The 24,131-nt window shown below is 41.6% G+C and overlaps 1 protein-coding gene across 1 annotated transcript in view; it reads left to right on the forward strand.

Annotated features, from left to right (window-relative positions):
* The window catches only part of ARTN (artemin), a 50,355-nt gene that overhangs the window by 14,993 nt on the left and 11,231 nt on the right, over positions 1–24,131 (forward strand). The gene's annotated exons all lie outside the window — the stretch shown is intronic.

The following is a 24,131-nucleotide window of genomic DNA, read 5'->3' on the forward strand; positions in this document are numbered from 1 at the left end:
AGGTGGTTTCAAAAACATTTTAAAAACCACATGAGCGAGGGTCGAGTCTCCAGAACCCCGAGATGGCATTATTTCCCCTAATTCATCTTTGACTATCCGATAATTCCTATGTTCATACATATGTGTTTGTGGACCAGAGGAATACTCCTTTGGGGGAATTGTGGTGATTATATGTACTTAGTAATGTGTTAGTAAAATGGTGATTACACCAATACATGTAATAGAATAATGAGCAGTTTTGGGGTTCTAACAGTGTTGGTTCACTCATTAGCTTTCTAACCAGATCGAAAAATACTTTCATAAATTGCAACAATTTGATTCATTCCTTTTTAAAATTACTCAGTGTCTACATTTGTATATGGACTGTTACATGGACTGTTACATGCAATTCATACCCAATTATAGGTTTGATTATTGCAGTTTTTTATAAACTGCAATAATTACATTTACATTGCAGGGTTAACTCCACCTCAGACAGCCACTAGAGGGAACTTCCTGGATTATAGCAACTCCAGCGTCGCTCATTTCCCCATAGGAAAGCATTGAATTTTTTTTTCAATGCTTTCCTATGGGGAGCGCTAATGCAATGCCGCGCATGCGCATTAGGTCTCCTCGGCTGGTGGGCGGTATCAGTCTCGCTCACCGGCCGACGGAATCAGAGGGAGAAAACGGATTGTTTTCCTGGCACTGGAGTTTCCCTTTAATTCTGCTTTTGATGGATACGATATCCCAGCGCCTGGTTTTATTCCCAGGATTAAGTTATTTTTATTACGGTTTACGTTAATGGTATTATATGGTATCCAATTACACTCGTTTTTAAGCGGTATTTAGTAGATAACTCCCACTCCTAACTTTGATTTAGTATAAATAAATATAGGGAGGTGGGATATAATTTAACATTTTCACTCTCCCTTGCAGTTTTTGGCCCTTTAACTTTACAAATGAGCGACACATTGTCCTCTATACACAGAGCAGAGAATAATGCTTAGAATATGGTGTGTAGATCCGTAACACGCTCAGTTCTAGATGGGTTTGTTCTTTACAGCTTGTTTCATATGGAAATAATATAGAAGTGGGCATTTTATCTGCTGCCTCAGTCAGCGTAAAACAGCAGCAAACCAATATAACTATATCCGTAGATAAGATACGGGCTGACCCGCTATTACAATACAAGGTCACATAATACGCAGCTTGTATGTTCCTTATGAATTGGATGTGAGCGTGTGAACACATTAACATTCCTGAAATTACTCACAGCTTTCGAAACATGTTAAAGAATGACAGTGGGAAGAAATGCCAATAGGGGACTGTGCTAAATAGCACAAAAAAAGTCAGAAAGGGATTCAGATCACAAGGCTGTCCCTTTAAAATCAGCAGGAATGGCTGCCATTTAACAATACTGATCTCACAGCTACCTGCAAAGTGAAGGCACTCGCCCCACCCACAATTACCTGCAAACTGGGTGCATTGGCCCCACCCACAGTCACCTGCAAAGTGGGCAAAGGTGGGTAACCCTAAAACCCAGTTCAGGCAGTGTGCAATCAGCTGGCACTCCGGAGTCTCAGGGCCCAAATCGACAATTTCCCAGGACAATATAATTTATAAAGCGCCAACATATTCCGTAGCGCTTTACAATGGGTTATATATATATTTATAAATAATGCCAGGGATGTTTGCCCATCACAGCAATCTCCTCAAGCAGTCAGGGAAACTTAGAGCACAGTAAAAGCTCTCCTGCATTGTGTGACCACATTTTTACCTAGAAATGGCGCTCATGGAAAACAAAAAAACCTTCGACTCACATAGATTTCATACCATTTTTTGCAAATTTGGTCTAATTTCACCATATTTCACTGTTTAGTAAATAAACCCCCTAGGCAATTATTGTGCCAGGTTAATGAATGTTATGTCAGACTGCGATGATATCATGTAAATTCCAAGCATCCCTCCTACTATGCTTCCATTTCCTTATCCCAGCTTATCTCTCCATGGGAATTTCAAATCTCAAACTGTTTCCTTATCTTTAATTATCACCTGCCTTCCAGTCAGGGCTTGACGTCACAGCCCGACGCTCCAGCCTCTCCTATTGAACCCTGGGCATCCAACAGCTTTATGTTTGTGTAACCTTAATTTTAAACTTCTGGCAGGGAAGACAATAGGTAACACCTGAGCACACTTCGCTGCCAATACAATATGTAAATAATAGAGCAACTTTGCAATTCCTGCATTTACACAAAGCTCGAACATCCACAGAGGATAATCTGTCATAGTATCGGCTGCAGAGGATACAATTACCTGTACGTTACACAGAGTGTGGTTTCATCGCCAGGTGTTGTGCAATGTTTAACGCATTATTTGGGGCTGAAAGGAGGAATAGATATCAATTAAAGGGAACCTCTATATGAGACCAACTGCAATATTTTATGGAGATAAAATAAAAAACTGCAAAACTAGTGCAAAATGTAAACATAAAAAAAAATAGATATAATATATATATATATTCTGCAAATTAGCATTTTGCTCAGCAGAGTCCAGGACATTCGCAGACCTGGGAGGCTGGCAAGGGTGCAACTTGGTGACGCGGGAGGGAGGCGGCAGGCGATGTTAGCCCAGGTTCTTGCCGGGGTCTGTGTGTCGGGTGCAGAATGTCCAAACTCTGCATGCCTGCACTGGTGTACTGCGATATGTCCCGGGTACTATGATATCCCTGGAAGTGATTACAAAAGAGTGGCTTCCTCTTGTGAATAAAACACACAGATTTTATTTGTTCTTAAGTTGCCAGCTATCCCTTGCCAGCCATCCAAACAATTTGCAAACTCTGCATTATGTGCCAGCATAGCAGTTAACTTTACCTAAATGTATACAAAAATACATAAACAGATTAGCAGCCTGTAGTGTGTGTGTGTGCTAATACATATTTATGCACACTGCATTTTCTATGGATTAGGAAGCGGGGATGGAATAGGGCAAAGCTGGTACGTAGTGTGCCAATAATGCCAATAATGAAAGTGGGCAATCACAGCTGCCCAGAGGCAGAGTTCTGATGAAGCACTCTTTGAAACAGAAAACACATTGCATGAGATCCAGACAATGGGTAATATATAGGAATAAACACAGGGAGACACATAGTTATTGTTGCTGCTCTTTCACATTGCAAGACCTTTTGCTATATATACGCCTTGTGTAACATTGGATATCTCATGTGACAATCACTAGAACTTTGTAATATTCATACTTAAAGGAGCACATGTATTCCTGACTCTATAGTGTTAAAACCACCATCTAGCCCTCTTGGGCCCCTCATGCCTCCATAATTATAGCAAAATCTTACTTGTATTCAAGCCTGAAGCTGTAGCTCTGCATGCTGTTTGCCTCAGAAAAACAAGCTGTGTGCTGACATCATCAGAAGTGATAGCCTGATCCAATCACGATGACAAGACTGACGAGACTGACAAGGAGGCAGATCAGGGGCAGAGCCAGCATGCATTTTCTCTGAAAAGACAGTGTTTACATCAAAAAGGCTGAAGGTAATGATTATACTCACCAGAACAAATTCAATAAGCTGTAGTTGTTCTGGTGACTATGGTGTCCCTTTTAATAAAACATAACTCCCAACATTTCACATGGACAGAGAAGGACACTTTAATTCAAGGGGGGAAGTTGAGGGAAGGCATGGCTGCTCTGAGAAATTTTAAGAGACATATAAATAACAATTTATAGAACTAAAATATAATTCATAAGAAGAACAATGTAGCTTCGTTACACAGAGTGGTATCTAAACACAGTTATAGTAGTTTAAAGACTCATTACTGGGAGTATTATTGCTGTGGAGCTCTGTTATACATTAAGACACATTACTGGGAGTATTATTGCTGTGGAGCTCTGTTATTACTCAGACACATTACTGGGAGTATTATTGCTGTGGAGCTCTGTTATCACACATTACTGGGAGTATTATTGCTGTGGAGCTCTGTTATTACTCAGACACATTACTGGGAGTATTATTGCTGTGGAGCTCTGTTATCACACATTACTGGGAGTATTATTGCTGTGGAGCTCTGTTATTACTCAGACACATTACTGGGAGTATTATTATTGGGAGCTCTGTTATACTCTCAGACACATTACTGGGAGTATTATTGCTGTGGAGCTCTGTTATACACTCAGACACATTACTGGGAGTATTATTGCTTTGGAGCTCTGTTATACACTCAGACACAATACTGGGAGTATTATTGCTGTGGAGCTCTGTTATACACTCAGACACATTACTGGGAATATTATTGCTGTGGAGCTCTGTTATACACTCAGACACATTACTGGGAATATTATTGCTGTGGGGCTCTGTTATACACTCAGACACATTACTGGGAGTAGTATTGCTGTGGAGCTCTGTTATACACTCAGACACATTACTGTGAGTATTATTGCTGTGCAGCTCCGTTATACACTCAGACACATTACTGGGAGTATTATTGCTGTGGAGCTCTGTTATACACTCAGACACATTACTGGGAGTATTATTACCGTGGAGCTCTGTTATACACTCAGACACATTACTGGGAGTATTATTGCTGTGGAGCTCTGTTATACACTCAGACACATTACTGGGAGTATTATTACCGTGGAGCTCTGTTATACACTCAGACACATTACTGGGAGTATTATTGCTGTGGAGCTCTGTTATACACTCAGACACATTACTGGGAGTATTATTGCTGTGGAGCTCTGTTATACACTCAGACACAATACTGGGAGTATTATTGCTGTGGAGCTCTGTTATACACTCAGACACATTACTGGGAGAACTAAAATATAATTCATAAGAAGAACAATGTAGCTTCGTTACACAGAGTGGTATCTAAACACAGTTATAGTAGTTTAAAGACACATTACTGGGAGTATTATTGCTGTGGAGCTCTGTTATACATTAAGACACATTACTGGGAGTATTATTGCTGTGGAGCTCTGTTATTACTCAGACACATTACTGGGAGTATTATTGCTGTGGAGCTCTGTTATCACACATTACTGGGAGTATTATTGCTGTGGAGCTCTGTTATTACTCAGACACATTACTGGGAGTATTATTACTGGGAGCTCTGTTATACTCTCAGACACATTACTGGGAGTATTATTGCTGTGGAGCTCTGTTATACACTCAGACACATTACTGGGAGTATTATTGCTTTGGAGCTCTGTTATACACTCAGACACATTACTGGGAATATTATTGCTGTGGAGCTCTGTTATACACTCAGACACATTACTGGGAATATTATTGCTGTGGGGCTCTGTTATACACTCAGACACATTACTGGGAGTAGTATTGCTGTGGAGCTCTGTTATACACTCAGACACAATACTGGGAGTATTATTGCTGTGGAGCTCTGTTATACACTCAGACACATTACTGGGAATATTATTGCTGTGGAGCTCTGTTATACACTCAGACACATTACTGGGAATATTATTGCTGTGGGGCTCTGTTATACACTCAGACACATTACTGGGAGTAGTATTGCTGTGGAGCTCTGTTATACACTAAGACACATTACTGTGAGTATTATTGCTGTGCAGCTCCGTTATACACTCAGACACATTACTGGGAGTATTATTGCTGTGGAGCTCTGTTATACACTCAGACACATTACTGGGAGTATTATTACCGTGGAGCTCTGTTATACACTCAGACACATTACTGGGAGTATTATTGCTGTGGAGCTCTGTTATACACTCAGACACATTACTGGGAATATTATTGCTGTGGGGCTCTGTTATACACTCAGACACATTACTGGGAGTAGTATTGCTGTGGAGCTCTGTTATACACTCAGACACATTACTGTGAGTATTATTGCTGTGCAGCTCCGTTATACACTCAGACACATTACTGGGAGTATTATTGCTGTGGAGCTCTGTTATACACTCAGATACATTACTGGGAGTATTATTGCTATGGAGCTCTGTTATACACTCAGACACATTACTGGGAGTATTATTACTGGGAGCTCAGTTATACACATTACTGGGAGTATTATTACTGGGAGCTCTGTTATACTCTCAGACACATTACTGGGAGTATTATTGCTGTGGAGCTCTGTTATACACTCAGACACATTACTGGGAGTATTATTGCTTTGGAGCTCTGTTATACACTCAGACACAATACTGGGAGTATTATTGCTGTGGAGCTCTGTTATACACTCAGACACATTAATGGGAGTATTATTACTGGGAGCTCTGTTATACACATTACTGGGAGTATTATTGCTGTGGAGCTCTGTTATACACTCAGACACATTACTGTGAGTATTATTACTGTGGAGCTCTGTTATACACTCAGACACATTACTGGGAATATTATTGCTGTGGGGCTCTGTTATACACTCAGACACATTACTGGGAGTATTGTTGCTGTGGAGCTCTGTTATACACTCAGACACATTACTGGGAGTATTATTGCTGTGGAGCTCTGTTATACACTCAGACACATTACTGGGAGTATTATTGCTTTGGAGCTCTGTTATACACTCAGACACATTACTAGGAGTATTATTGCTGTGGAGCTCTGTTATACACAGACACATTACTGGGAGTATTATTGCTATGGAGCTCTGTTATACACTCAGACACATTACTGGGAGTAGTATTGCTGTGGAGCTCTGTTATACACTCAGACACATTACTGTGAGTATTATTGCTGTGCAGCTCCGTTATACACTCAGACACATTACTGGGAGTATTATTGCTGTGGAGCTCTGTTATACACTCAGACACATTACTGGGAGTATTATTGCTGTGGAGCTCTGTTATACACTCAGACACATTACTGTGAGTATTATTGCTGTGCAGCTCCGTTATACACTCAGACACATTACTGGGAGTATTATTGCTGTGGAGCTCTGTTATACACTCAGACACATTACTGGGAGTATTATTACCGTGGAGCTCTGTTATACACTCAGACACATTACTGGGAGTATTATTGCTGTGGAGCTCTGTTATACACTCAGACACATTACTGGGAGTATTATTACCGGGGAGCTCTGTTATACACTCAGACACATTACTGGGAGTATTATTGCTGTGGAGCTCTGTTATACACTCAGACACATTACTGGGAGTATTATTGCTGTGGAGCTCTGTTATACACTCAGACACATTACTGGGAATATTATTGCTGTGGGGCTCTGTTATACACTCAGACACATTACTGGGAGTATTATTGCTGTGCAGCTCCGTTATACACTCAGACACATTACTGGGAGTATTATTGCTGTGGAGCTCTGTTATACACTCAGATACATTACTGGGAGTATTATTGCTATGGAGCTCTGTTATACACTCAGACACATTACTGGGAGTATTATTACTGGGAGCTCTGTTATACACATTACTGGGAGTATTATTGCTGTGGAGCTCTGTTATACACTCAGACACATTACTGGGAGTATTATTACTGGGAGCTCAGTTATACACATTACTGGGAGTATTATTACTGGGAGCTCTGTTATACTCTCAGACACATTACTGGGAGTATTATTGCTGTGGAGCTCTGTTATACACTCAGACACATTACTGGGAGTATTATTGCTTTGGAGCTCTGTTATACACTCAGACACAATACTGGGAGTATTATTGCTGTGGAGCTCTGTTATACACTCAGACACATTACTGTGAGTATTATTGCTGTGCAGCTCCGTTATACACTCAGACACATTACTGGGAGTATTATTGCTGTGGAGCTCTGTTATACACTCAGATACATTACTGGGAGTATTATTGCTATGGAGCTCTGTTATACACTCAGACACATTAATGGGAGTATTATTACTGGGAGCTCTGTTATACACATTACTGGGAGTATTATTACTGGGAGCTCTGTTATACTCTCAGACACATTACTGGGAGTATTATTGCTGTGGAGCTCTGTTATACACTCAGACAAATTACTGTGAGTATTATTACTGTGGAGCTCTGTTATACACTCAGACACATTACTGGGAATATTATTGCTGTGGGGCTCTGTTATACACTCAGACACATTACTGGGAGTTTTATTGCTGTGGAGCTCTGTTATACACTCAGACACATTACTGGGAGTATTATTGGTGTGGAGCTCTGTTATACACACAGATACATTACTGGGAGTATTATTGCTGTGCAGCTCTGTTATACACTCAGACACATTACTGGGAGTATTATTGCTGTGGAGCTCTGTTATACACTCAGACACATTACTGGGAGTATTATTGCGGTGGAGCTCTGTTATACACTCAGATACATTACTGGGAGTATTATTGCTATGGAGCTCTGTTATACACTCAGACACATTACTGGGAGTATTATTACTGGGAGCTCTGTTATACACATTACTGGGAGTATTATTGCTGTGGAGCTCTGTTATACACTCAGACACATTACTGGGAGTATTATTACTGGGAGCTCAGTTATACACATTACTGGGAGTATTATTACTGGGAGCTCTGTTATACTCTCAGACACATTACTGGGAGTATTATTGCTGTGGAGCTCTGTTATACACTCAGACACATTACTGGGAGTATTATTGCTTTGGAGCTCTGTTATACACTCAGACACAATACTGGGAGTATTATTGCTGTGGAGCTCTGTTATACACTCAGACACATTACTGTGAGTATTATTGCTGTGCAGCTCCGTTATACACTCAGACACATTACTGGGAGTATTATTGCTGTGGAGCTTTGTTATACACTCAGATACATTACTGGGAGTATTATTGCTATGGAGCTCTGTTATACACTCAGACACATTAATGGGAGTATTATTACTGGGAGCTCTGTTATACACATTACTGGGAGTATTATTACTGGGAGCTCTGTTATACTCTCAGACACATTACTGGGAGTATTATTGCTGTGGAGCTCTGTTATACACTCAGACACATTACTGGGAATATTATTGCTGTGGGGCTCTGTTATACACTCAGACACATTACTGGGAGTATTATTGCTGTGGAGCTCTGTTATACACTCAGATACATTACTGGGAGTATTATTGGTGTGGAGCTCTGTTATACACACATATACATTACTGGGAGTATTATTGGTGTGGAGCTCTGTTATACACTCAGACACATTACTGGTAGTATTGTTGCTGTGGAGCTCTGTTATACACTCAGACACATTACTGGGAGTATTATTGCTGTGGAGCTCTGTTATACACTCAGACACATTACTGGGAGTATTATTGCTTTGGAGCTCTGTTATACACTCAGACACATTACTGGGAGTATTATTGCGGTGGAGCTCTGTTATACACTCAGACACATTACTGGGAGTATTATTACTGGGAGCTCTGTTATACACATTACTGGGAGTATTATTGCTGTGGAGCTCTGTTATACACTCAGACACATTACTGGGAGTATTATTACTGGGAGCTCAGTTATACACATTACTGGGAGTATTATTACTGGGAGCTCTGTTATACTCTCAGACACATTACTGGGAGTATTATTGCTGTGGAGCTCTGTTATACACTCAGACACATTACTGGGAGTATTATTGCTTTGGAGCTCTGTTATACACTCAGACACAATACTGGGAGTATTATTGCTGTGGAGCTCTGTTATACACTCAGACACATTACTGTGAGTATTATTGCTGTGCAGCTCCGTTATACACTCAGACACATTACTGGGAGTATTATTGCTGTGGAGCTTTGTTATACACTCAGATACATTACTGGGAGTATTATTGCTATGGAGCTCTGTTATACACTCAGACACATTAATGGGAGTATTATTACTGGGAGCTCTGTTATACACATTACTGGGAGTATTATTACTGGGAGCTCTGTTATACTCTCAGACACATTACTGGGAGTATTATTGCTGTGGAGCTCTGTTATACACTCAGACACATTACTGTGAGTATTATTACTGTGGAGCTCTGTTATACACTCAGACACATTACTGGGAATATTATTGCTGTGGGGCTCTGTTATACACTCAGACACATTACTGGGAGTATTATTGCTGTGGAGCTCTGTTATACACTCAGACACATTACTGGGATTATTATTGGTGTGGAGCTCTGTTATACACACATATACATTACTGGGAGTATTATTGGTGTGGAGCTCTGTTATACACTCAGACACATTACTGGTAGTATTGTTGCTGTGGAGCTCTGTTATACACTCAGACACATTACTGGGAGTATTATTGCTTTGGAGCTCTGTTATACACTCAGACACATTACTGGGAGTATTATTGCTGTGGAGCTCTGTTATACACAGACAGATTACTGGGAGTATTATTGCTGTGGAGCTCTGTTATACACTCAGACACATTACTGGGAGTATTATTGCTGTGGGGCTCTGTTATACACTCAGACACATTACTGGAAGTATTATTGCTGTGGAGCTCTGTTGTACACCGGCAGACACATTACTGGGAGTATTATTGCTGTGGAGCTCTGTTGTACACCGGCAGACACGCCAACAATATTGACCTCCTAGAAAAGAGGGACATAGGGATTTGGGTCCAAATTATTGCTGTTGGTTTTGCATGTTGGTAAGTCAGTCTGTCAATATCGGTAGCTCTGCCCACCTATGGGGGTAAATACATCCTTGTGACCTTCATTTTCTATTAGCAGATGTGAAAGTGTGGACATCTGGCTATGTGGTCTGAGACTCCATCAATCACAGGAATTAGAAAAACAAGTGGGGAAACAAGCAATCCTTTAACAAGGGCAGGGATGTGCAGCATCCAGAACTACTGTAGTGATTTCTCTGTCAGCCACTGATACACTATCAGGGAGAGAATTGTAAGGAATTCAGACAATTTGCTAATTAAGACCAAACTAGTCGAACCAGAAGCACGGCTGACTTGGAGTATGTTTCCAGTTCTCTAATGGGGCTTAAATTTGAAATTCACTTTGAATTAACTTTGTATTCCTCATAATTCTTACCGTTCGGTAAAACCACGGCAGCACTTGGAGGCTTAGAGGACGATGGCTATTATGTACAAATAGTTTTTCGTTCCCAGCGTATAACACTAAGAGTTGCAATAAAGACAGATTATTTGGGCCCATTACAGAAAAGATTAAAGGAATATGTATAGAGGGAGCACCTTTTATACACAAGAAAATGGCGTGTGCGCACAAAACTGGCGCAAACATCACAGTGAATGTATCAGTATTTTGTATTCGTTATTTTGTAAATCTATTTTTATTGAAGAAAGAAACTATTTTCCAGAAAGATTAAATATAAAGTACAAATATACACTGGAGCACGCTGGCCCCAAAGAGAAGACAAGCCGTACCGCAAAGATATAAACAGAATGGGACTCGCAGATCTCTCTCATAGTGTGGAAAGTAGGAATGGTATAAACAAGCTCGTATAGGCTCGTCACAGGACACGAATAACTGCGGAATAAGAAATCAATCTATATCAGATCCCATTCCAGTCAAAAAGTAGATATCAAAACAGGGTATCGGATTAAAAGGGTAATGATGTAGTTTAGAAAAGAAAGAGAAAGAAAATGAATAGAAAGAAGGAGAAGAATGTCCCTTAATCACCCATCTTGCCATTTAGGGTACCACCTGGCTCACTCCCTAACCTCATGGAGTCTCTATGGTATCATAAGAAGTGCCTGAAATTCATCTGTTGCTGTAGTGGTGATCCATAATGTCCAAACAGCCATATACGTTTGTGTACGGTCCAATATCACTAAATGTGAGCGCCACTATCGCCCTGAGGTCTTCCATCCCGGAGGAACATAGCTGCATTGATGATGCATCTGGTTTTCAACACATTAGGGGGGTCAGGTGTTCGGTGATATACAAAATTCTAATAGTCATCACTTTTTAAAAAGCAGAAGTCACCACTGAGGTATGGTGTAGCAATGATAGTAAATAGTAAATACTTTGATTATTTCATGCAATCGTTTCCAAAACGGAATTAACCATGGACAACCCCACCAAACATGGAGAAGCATGCCCAGTGGATCATATCATCTTCAGCTTCTACTATTCTGATAGGGATCGGACCTGTACAGGGTCTGTGGAGTTCTGCAACACATGGATAATAGTTTGTATGCAGATGTTTGTGTTCCACTCGCCAAGGAGCAGTGGTGTATTAAATCACAGGTTTTTTCCCCATCAGTGATGTGAAAATTCAGTGTTCAAAGTTAACTGTCAATGACCAAAAAAAGCCAAAGTGAGGTAATTACGTTGACGCTGCAGGGTGGCATATAGAAAAGAGAGCCTATGCTCCAAGGCACAATGCCTTAAACCCAGTTAGGTCCCGCACAAGGCAAGGACGTTATGTGTGACCCGTCAAAAAGGCTGTGATCTGACAATGTCTGAACTGCTGCATAAAAGCAGGGGCAGTTCCCGTAACAGAATCCGATTCGAGAACACGACGTACCTGGGGCACATCCTGTGAGAATAAAGTCCAGCCTTGGGTTCCAACCCAGGAGGGGAGGGCATCAGTCTTTATACATAACCCCCAATGTGCCAGATCAGAGGGTCGATTTACTAAATATACATTTGTGGTAAAACCCCAAAACAACCAAGTTCGAAAAATAATTCAAAATCAGCCAACATTATTTATTTTTTCCGCTGAGCCATACATTAGCCAAAAATCACCATAAATTGCTGATGATGGTTAACCAAGATATTCATGACATTTCCTAAAATGCTCCGTCAGCTTTTAGGATCTTGAAAAATGTTGTTTACAAAGAGCCTCAGGGATGGACGATTTGCCTCCTGCTGGATTTTCATATCTCGGGCTCACTTTTATTATGAGTCACATCATTTGTTTAACAGATAAACAGATTTCAGTTCCCTATTTCTAAGCAAATTCTAATTTAGGATACATTACCTCCATTTGGATATTGTAAGAACTATCAGAACACCCATTGAATTTACTTACCTCCTAAATTCAGAATTTTAAAACAAAAACCTTCATGTATATATTTTTTCCTATTAAAGGGACACTGTAGGCACCCAGACCACTTCAGCTAATTGAAGTAGTCTGGGTGCTGTGACCCTTTTGCACTTAATGTTTACATTGCAGCTCTAAGTCTAACAGACAGCCACTGGGGGCGCTTCCGGATTCGTAACGTACTTTTGGTCCATTATCTGACGCTGGACGTTCTCACAGATTGAATAATGCTTTCCTAAAGGGAAATCCTAATGCAAGCACGGCCATTGCTGCGCATGCGCATCAGGTCTCGCCCGCCAGGTGACGTTCAGGTAACTATCACCTTTACTACAACCCCCCAAGGCGATGTCAATATCAGGATTTTTTGCAAATTCGGCAAAGTCCCCAGACGGTGACAGTGTCGCTTTTATAGCCAACAGCCAATCAGAAATTGTTGAGTTATAGTAGGTGTTGATCTAATTATGTTCTAGCACTCTACATACATATTTTGTTTTGCCCGAGACTTAATTGCCTCCATGGCCAAAGGAAGCCAAGATAAACTATAAAATTATAAAATCGTATCTGTGTTTTTAAACTTCCAAAATAATAAAAAAAAAAAAAGAAAACAAAAGGTGGATTTGGCAGTTTTAACGCGTTATAATATTGAGTAATTTCCCTTAAACTAGATTTTTTTTTCCTGACACAAAACCAACCGATTTCTTATGCTGCATGCTCCCTGCATTTTATATGACCACAAACAAATATTATTTAAAAAATAAAAATAAAAAATAACATGGTAATGGGGCTAGTTGGGGGATTTCATGGTAATGTCATGATCTCAAATTATGGAATTAGGAAATTACACAAGACAAAAATACTTGAGTGAAATCGTCATTTCTAGGAATGTCGAGTGCAGCAATTGTTACAGAGGTCAGATATTCCAATTTACCTGTCTGAGCTCCCAGGAAGAAGGGACTTTGCGTTAAGGACAGTGGCTGATATGGGGAAACTAGTATTCATCACGGAATTAGCTGGTGTTTCCCCTCGGAAGTCGTATAAATAGTTTGTTCGTCTATTGATGGATATGTCCTACGACAGCCGACAGCCGCCCACGTACCCACATAGATGTAAACTGCTGATTGTAAAATGTACTATGTTTCCTCAATGGGTTCTTAAAGGAGCACTCCAAATCAAAGTGTTTATTAAGATGTTTCTTATCTTATTTAAATTACTATCTCCCTTCCTTTCTGTTTATTGATTAAATACATAATTCAACTTACCTGCATTCCAGCGCAGGGACAGAACGCTCCTGACTGCAATCCCATCTACCGCCGGTGAAGTTATCAATTCTGGTGATTTTTGTCCAATCAGATGCTTCTGGCACTGACAACTTATTGCATACGTGCAGCAATCGCTGCCATTTACCAATACCATGCTTCTGTTTTCATCTAACCGAGCTACTTACTAAACTGAGAACGGCTGTGAATTCAAAGTGATTTTCAAATGTCAGACCCAAATAGCCGCACTGAGAAAATTCTCCAAGTCAGCACAGCTTCCAGTTTGAAATTCACTTTGAATTCACCGTGAATCGCAGACAACTCTCGATTTAGTAAATAACCCTGTAAGTCCCCAAATCCCCTCATTAAGGACTCTATTATTAAAAGACCAGCATATTCAGTGTCTCTGCACACTGCGTACACTATAACTAATGGCAATTAACAGAAATATGGGAATGAAGGAGCAAGAGGTGATGTTGGAATACGATCGCAGTTTAAAAATTATATTTATTTCACACAGTTTGTTCAGCCAGACTAAAGCTTGCATTTTCCTTATGATGCAATTCATGACTTGATTAAATCACAAAAAGCTGTGATGTTCTAAATGTTCTAGTCCCTACCTCCCCTGACAGGTTCTATGGAGGAGCACAGGATCAGTCAGACCGCATGCAGGAGTCACAAGGTACGAAGATCAGATCAGCTGTCAGTAAGCTGATAGCGGCATTGTGTGTGCTATCAGCTTAGGCATCCGTTCTGTTCATCTAGCTGCCAAGTACGGAACAGTACACGTCGTAAACCCCTGCTCAACAGAATGACAGCCTCCTAATTGGCTGAGACATTTCCTGGTCTGGTCAAAAAGAAAACAAAAGTTGAAAAGAGTTCTAAGAGTTTATTTATTACGGATACATTAGCCACCCAATACCTTATACCGACCCAAACTGAAAATGATTATTATTAAATGTAGAAAGTGGGATTACTTCCTATGTGGAAGAGAAATCTAGAATTTCAGAGTGAGAGACCGGCTAATTAGTACCTAATTCACTCATTCTCTAACTGTGAAAAACTGATATGAAAATATCCCAACTGAAGGTGAAACTGTTACGGCTTTTATTGGCATGAAGTAAACAGTTCCCTTGTTTATCCTTAGTGAATAACGTCCCTGGAGTTATAAAACACTTAGCGCTGTTTCACATGAGGATTTATTATTGGAAGCAGCACAGATAGAACCAGTCTGCGTCGTATTATTCTCCGATGGATTAATAGATGAATATATACAGAACGCGAATAAAAGAAGAATTAATTTATGGATTGGAAGTAATTGAATGTGATTTTTCTATTTACTTTGTGTCCTTTTGTTGAATACAATACTCCAAAGACTAACGGCATTCTTTGTGTTGGATAAAAGAGCAGACCGAGTAATTGGAAAGTTATTGGTCAGGAAATGAAGTGGTTAAATTCCTAAAGACTCTCCCCTTTCTACCCCCACGCATTGTGTGGGTCCCTCCCCTCTGTGTCATGCGTTAGGTGCTGGGAGCTGCTAGGTCATACTCTGATGCCTGCTCTCAGGTATGTCACTGTGTTTTTTTTATATCTGTTTTACCTGTCCACAGTCATGGAGCCGCACACATGGCATATGGTGTCTGTTTGATGGGGAGGGTTATTTAATGGAAGGAGGCTGCAGGTGGAGCTATATGATGTTAACTGACGAGTTCTCCGAAAGATACAGCTTTATATTCGGACATGAGGTACTAAAAGGTAAAGATGGGTGGGTGGTGAACCTCTCTATCCCTGAAAGTGGGTGGGAAGAAACACCACAGGCACTGACGGAGGGATGAGTGTGAAACAAGCAGTACTGACACAGGAGGTAGGTGGGAACCCAGGAGGACTGCCTGAAGGTGGTAGGTGGGAACCCAGGAGGACTGCCTGATGGTGGTAGGTGGGAACCCAGGAGGACTGCCTGATGGTGGTAGGTGGGAACCCAGGAGGACTGCCTGATGGTGGTAGGTGGGAACCCAGGAGGACTGCCTGATGGTGGTAGGTGGGAACCCAGGAGGACTGCCTGATGGTGGTAGGTGGGAACCCAGGAGGACTGCCTGATGGTGGTAGGTGGGAACCCAGCAGTACTGACACGTGGAGACAGTGCGCATCCCACCACTGCCAACAAGTGTAATACGTTGGTAGCCCAGCAGCAGTGCCTGGTAGAGGTGGGTTCAAACCCAGCAGCACTGCCTGGTAGAGGTAGGTAGGCACTCTCTTGCCTTATCAATAAATGATAATTCAGGAGACATTAAACCGCTGCATGCTATGCCTGTTATCACCCAACTCGCTAATGAGTCAAGATGATGGTATGCCTCCCTGCCCATACAAGTCACTGTATGATGTTTGTGCTGCAGGTGGTGCTATCCCCACAGTGTCTCTGTGAAATGTATAACAAGAATGTATTATATTCGAGCATGAAATTGCTTGTTTTTTATGCTAGAATATTGGATGCATATTTTTATTATATTGCACCAACAGGTGGTCTTGGCATGTCACCGACGTCTCGTATTTGTGCATATTTTGCAGTATGAAACGTCGTGATCTAATTTGGACCTAGAGCTTCACGGCACATGAATCAGGATGCCCCGATGACTGTCAGGGACAGATATTAATAGCCAGGTGACATTACAGCCATGCCCTCCTAACAGCTAAATATTTACTGCCCCCTGCTGGCACAGCATTGACTGCAAATCATTTACTGAAACTGGGGTCTAGTCTACAGTCTATAGATTTTGCTTTCCGATTGACTTACATAAGTTGGGTGAATTTGTCAAACGCATGCTCTGTTTTCAAAGTGGCACGCCTTGGAAAGGGGACTCACTCCTGATGAGTGTCATGTTTTGCTCCTTAATGGTTGGTCCAAACATTTTTTTCAGGAAGCGTCACTCTGCTTTAAGAAAAAGACAGCTGTTAAAACTTAGCAGGTATCCCCATTACCACTCTAAACTGGGGGTACCACTATCTCACCCCATGTGTGTCACATTATTATTTTATATTACTCCCAGGCAGGATAACACGTTATTATTTTATATTATTATTTTATATTACTCCCAGGCAGGATACAGTGTCATGGTGAATATTATTTTATATTATTATTTTATATTATTATTTATATTACAGTGTCAGGGCTGCAGGATGATCACATGACCATTTCATAATATTTCTCATATTTGCATGACATTACTAAACAATTCTTTCTCACTATTTGGAAAAGCATGGGGTCAGTACATTCACTGAGAGTCCATAGAGGGGAATATTAAACAGCCCAAGGTAGGTGATAAACACACCAGGTCACACACCTACCTCTCACATGCTGCTGCTGTGTCTGCTTTACACACCAGGAAATAACAGGCCAGCTCATTGGATGCTTCCCCTGTCAATCTGAATCAGAAGCCCCTCCCTTGAGTGTCACAGTGTGATTTGGGGGTACTGTGCACTTAGGGGGTTCACACTTTAATCTAGGGCTGGCAGGTCCAGCTTGGTTCTCTGCACATGGTAATGGAGGGCTCCCCCCTAGTATGTTATATTCCACAGGGGGTAACTAATTGGGGCAGTTACTGTGCTATTCCCTCCTCACTTAATGAATAATACTCATTAATAAAGCGTGTGAATTATACATTAAAACCTAGCTATATATATATATACACATACACCCTGGACGTAGCGCAATGGTGTATCATGATGCGCTCACTCTGTGCTCGCTGTGGACAGTTCCCTCCTGCCACTAAAACCGAAACACCAGGGAACAAAGGCAAGACAGGATTCGTAAATTGGGACTGTTCTGTCAAAATCGTGACGGTTAGGCCTGACATGCACACATACCCACCACCAGATATACACATTCACAGTGACATACACACACACACCACCAGATGTACACATTCACAGTGACACACACACCATCAGATATACACATTCACAGTGACACACACACCACCAGATATACACATTCACAGTGACACACACACCACCAGATGTACACATTCACAGTGACACACACACCATCAGATATACACATTCACAGTGACACACACACCACCAGATATACACATTCACAGTGACACACACACACACACACCACCAGATATACACATTCACAGTGACACACACACCATCAGATATACACATTCACAGTGGCACACACACACCACCAGATATACACATTCACAGTGACACACACACACACCACCAGATAGACACATACACAGTGACACACACACACCACCAGATATACACATTCACAGTGACACACACACCACCAGATATACACATTCACAGTGACACACACACACACCACCAGATATACACATTCACAGTGACACACACACCACCATATATACACATTCGCAGTGACACACCACCAGATATACACATTCACAGTGACACACACACACCACCAGATAGACACATACACAGTGACACACACACCACCAGATATACACATTCACAGTGACATACACACACCACCAGATATACACATTCACAGTGACACACACACACCACCAGATAGACACATACACAGTGACACACACACCACCAGATATACACATTCACAGTGACACACACACACCACCAGATATACACATACACAGTGACACACACACCACCAGATATACACATACACAGTGACACACACACCACCAGATATACACATTCACAGTGACACACACACACCACCAGATAGACACATTCACAGTGACACACACACAATCAGATATACACATTCACAGTGACACACACACAATCAGATATACACATTCACAGTGACACACACACCACCAGATATACACATTCACAGTGACACACACAACACCAGATAGACACATACACAGTGACACACACACCACCAGATATACACATTCACAGTGACACACACCACCAGATAGACACACACCACCAGATAGACACATACACAGTGACACACACACCACCAGATATACACATATACATTTATTTATTAAAGTGAAAACTTTAAGGTATTCAAAATGAATTTTAATATTAAGGCCAAAATAGCTGAATTGGAAAAGTTCTCCATGTCGGCAATGGTTCCAGTTTGGCTATTTTGGTGTCAAATTTGAAATTTACTTTGAAATCCTGACAATTCTCACATTAGTGATTCATTCTCACACAGACATGGATACTCATTCCCAGAAAAACAAACACAGACATGGATACTTATTCCCAGACTCACACACAGACATGGATACTCATTCCCAGACTCACACACAGACATGGATACTCATTCCCAGACTCACATACAGACATGGATACTCATTCCCAGACTCACACAAAGACATGGATACTTATTCCCAGACTCACACACAGACATGGATACTCATTCCCAGACTCACACACAGACATGGATACTCATTCCCAGACTCACATACAGACATGGATACTCATTCCCAGACTCACACACAGACATGGATACCCATTCCCAGACTCACACATAGACACGGATACCCATTCCCAGACTCACACACAGACATGGATACTCATTCCCAGACTCACACACAGACATGGATACTCATTCCCAGACATACACACAGACATGGATACTCATTCCAAGACTCACACACAGACATGGGTACTCATTCCCAGACACACACAAACATGGATACTCATTCCCAGACATACACACAGACATGGATACTAATTCCCAGACATACACATACAGACATGGATACTCATTCCCAGACATACACACAGATATGGATACTCATTTCCAGACTCACACACAGACATGGATACTAATTCCCAGACATACACATACAGACATGGATACTCATTCCCAGACATACACACAGATATGGATACTCATTTCCAGACTCACACACAGACATGGATACTCATTCCCAGACTCACATACAGACATGGATACTCATTCCCACACTCACACACAGACATGGATACTCATTCCCAGACAAACACACAGACATGGATACTCATTCCCAAACTCACACACAGACATGGATACTCATTCCCAGACTCACACACAGACATGGATACTCATTCCCAGACTTACACACAGACATGGATACTCATTAACAGACACACACAGACATGGATATTCAATCCCAGACTCACACACAGACATGGATACTCATTCGCAGACTCCCACACAGACATGGATACTCATTTCCAGACTCACACACAGACATGGATACTTATTCCCAGACTCACACACAGACATGGATACTCATTCCCAGATTCACACACAGACTTGGATACTCATTCCCAGACTCACATACAGACATGGATACTCATTCCCAGACTCACACACAGACATGGATACTCATTCCCAGACATACACACAGAGACATGGATACTCATTCCCACATACACACAGAGACATGGATACTTGCCTAAGCTATTCAGCAATAAATAAACTAATAATTCGGCCATTTAAAAGAAATGGGGGACGGATCCACAAATTTGCAGTCAATATGGATGTGCAACAAAATTGGTTTGGTTTGGGGCTTCGCAAAACCCTACCCCTAACCCTACCTCTAACCCTTACCCTACCCCTAGCCCTAACCCTCCGCTGTGTAGTAGGGTAGTGTGTGTGTGATAACCTCCGCACTTTGCCCTCTGCTCTGTAGTAAGGTAGTGTGTGTCTGATAACCTCTGTACTTTGCCATCTGCTCTGTAGTGTGTGATACTCTCTGCTCTGTAGTAGGGTAGTGTGTGTCTGATAGCCTCCGTACTTTGCCCTCTGCTCTGTAGTAGGGTAGTGTGTGTCTGATAACCTCCGTACTTTGCCCTCCACTCTGTAGTAGGGTAGTGTGTGATAACTTCCGCTCTGTTATAGGGTAGTGTGTGTCTGATAACCTCTGTACTTTGCCCTCTGCTCTGTAGTACTGTAGTGTGTGTCTGATAACCTCCGTACTTTGCCCTCCGCTCTGTAGTAGGGTAGTGTGTGTCTGATAACCTCCGTACTTTGCCCTCTGCTCTGTAGTAGGGTAGTGTGTGATAACCTCCGCTCTGTAGTAGGGTAGTGGGTCTCTGATTACCTCCGTACTTTGCCGTCTGCTCTGTAGTAGGGTAATGTGTGATAACCTCTGCTCTGTAGTAGATTAGTGTGTGTCTGATAACCTCCGTACTTTGCCCTCCACTCTGTAGTAGGGTAGTGTGTGATAACCTCTGCTCTGTAGTAGGGTAGTGTGTGTCTGATAACCTCTGTACTTTGCCCTCTGCTCTGTAGTACTGTAGTGTGTGTCTGATAACCTACGTACTTTGCCCTCCGCTCTGTAGTAGGGTAGTGTGTGATAACTTCCGCTCTGTAGTAGGGTAGTGTGTGTCTGATAACCTCCGTACTTTGCCCTCTGCTCTGTAGTAGGGTAGTGTGTGATAACCTCCGCTCTGTAGTAGGGTAGTGGGTCTCTGATAACCTCCGTACTTTGCCGTCTGCTCTGTAGTAGGGTAATGTGTGATAACCTCTGCTCTGTAGTAGATTAGTGTGTGTCTGATAACCTCCGTACTTTGCCCTCCACTCTGTAGTAGGGTAGTGTGTGATAACTTCCGCTCTGTTATAGGGTAGTGTGTGTCTGATAACCTCTGTACTTTGCCCTCTGCTCTGTAGTACTGTAGTGTGTGTCTGATAACCTCCGTACTTTGCCCTCCGCTCTGTAGTAGGGTAGTGTGTGATAACTTCCGCTCTGTAGTAGGGTAGTGTGTGTCTGATAACCTCCGTACTTTGCCCTCTGCTCTGTAGTAGGGTAGTGTGTGATAACCTCCGCTCTGTAGTAGGGTAGTGGGTCTCTGATAACCTCCGTACTTTGCCGTCTGCTCTGTAGTAGGGTAATGTGTGATAACCTCTGCTCTGTAGTAGATTAGTGTGTGTCTGATAACCTCCGTACTTTGCCCTCCACTCTGTAGTAGGGTAGTGTGTGATAACCTCTGCTCTGTAGTAGGGTAGTATGTGTCTGATAATCTCTGTACTTTGCCCTCCGCTCTGTAGTAGGGTAGTGTGTGATAACCTCTGCTCTGTAGTAGGGTAGTGTGTGTCTGATAACCTCCGTACTTTGCCCTCCGCTCTGTAGTAGGGTAGTGTGTGTCTAATAACCTCTGTACTTTGCCGTCTGCTCTGTAGTAGGATAGTGTGTGATAACCTCTGCTCTGTAGTAGGGTAGTATGTGTCTGATAACCTCCGTACTTTGCCCTCCGCTCTGTAGTAGGGTAGTGTGTGATAACATCTGCTCTGTAGTAGGGTAGTGTGTGTCTGATAACCTCCGTACTTTACCCTCCGCTCTGTAGTAGGGTAGTGTGTGTCTGATAACCTCCGTACTTTACCCTCCGCTCTGTAGTAGGGTAGTGTATGTCTAATAACCTCTGTACTTTGCCGTCTGCTCTGTAGTAGGGTAGTGTGTGATAACCTCTGCTCTGTAGTAGGGTAGTATGTGTCTGATAACCTCCGTACTTTACCCTCCGCTCTGTAGTAGGGTAGTGTGTGTCTGATAACCTCTGTACTTTGCCCTCCGCTCTGTAGTAGGGTAGTGTGTGTCTGATAACCTCTGTACTTTGCCCTCCGCTCTGTAGTAGGGTAGTGTGTGATAACCTCCACATTTTGCCTCAAAGTTGCTCGAAGACCTTATCTCTAAATTCACATCCTCCATGTATTAATAGCTACTCACACAGGTATTCATGTTTTCTGGATTATTACCAAACATCCTGGCCAAGATATACAATATTAGTTTTTACTTTAAATGGTTACTTCTACATGACAAGTTCAATGATTTAAAGTGGTCATGGTGCCTGGAGTCTGTATGTGCATGTAAGTGCTTTACACATGGAGATTACCCCTCTGCTGTTGGAGATGTAACTCCATCCATGACCGTGTCATAGGCCAGCCTGGAACAAAGAGTCCTGTGCTAGCTAATACCAATTATGTACACATTCCTATGCACAACATTGCATTCATTGCCTGATAGCAGTCAGCTGACGCAATGGATAGCCGTCGGGATTGAATTCGGACTTCTCCAGCGGCCTCTAGTGGTTATATTTCCTGGAGCAGCCATTTAAATAATATTATGTACACGCCAACCCCCACCTGTTTATATCCCTCGCTGTCTCATTTGTACTTCTCCATCACATGAGTACCTCTACAAACTCCCCCCCCCCCCCCCCCCCCCGCCCCGCCCAAAGCCCCTTCCCTCCCTCCAACGTTTTACCACTTTCCCCTGTATTTGGATAAAATATCCTTTAATAATTCCAAATTCTGCCTTTGTCAGCACCAACAAGTCGTGGAATTCCTGACTAGGTGTTAATTGTCAGACCGGTTTATTGTTTTGTAATAGAGCACATGGTACCATTTGCCAAATGTATACAAACTTATAGAACATGTAATCATCATACTGTGTATGTTTTATCAAACATGTTATGTCTTGTTATTACAGGGTTTATATATTTATATCTAAAACTGAAAGAATTATCCTTATAAACAAAACAGACATGTTTTACACAATGCACCTGTTTGGACCCTATGCTGCTTTTATTTTAAAATGTTTATTTTTTTCTTCATGGATATGTGCCTATAATTAAGCACTCTAACTCCCCCCACCCCAAATACGTGGAGTGTTCTGCTTCACATAATTTTCAAATTGATTTCTGGAATTTTAATATGAATTTTTTCTTTTTTTTTTTGGAACATTTAAATGTTTTGGAGTTTGTTTGTTTTTTTACAAAGTTTTTAAAGATTTTTTTTCTGCTTATCAGACAGTTTTGGTAACCACTTTTTGTTGTCATTTTTAATTTAGACGTTTCCTGTATAAATGACAAGGTAACAAGGTTAATGTACACAATGTACAATTATAGCTATGAATGTAATTATAATGTTTAATTATAGTCATTTTAAAAAATGGAGTAACTGTACAAGTGTAAAGCAGCATGACGGAGGTC

This window comes from Pelobates fuscus, chromosome 7 (genome assembly GCF_036172605.1).
Source record: "Pelobates fuscus isolate aPelFus1 chromosome 7, aPelFus1.pri, whole genome shotgun sequence".
NCBI lineage: Eukaryota > Metazoa > Chordata > Amphibia > Anura > Pelobatidae > Pelobates > Pelobates fuscus.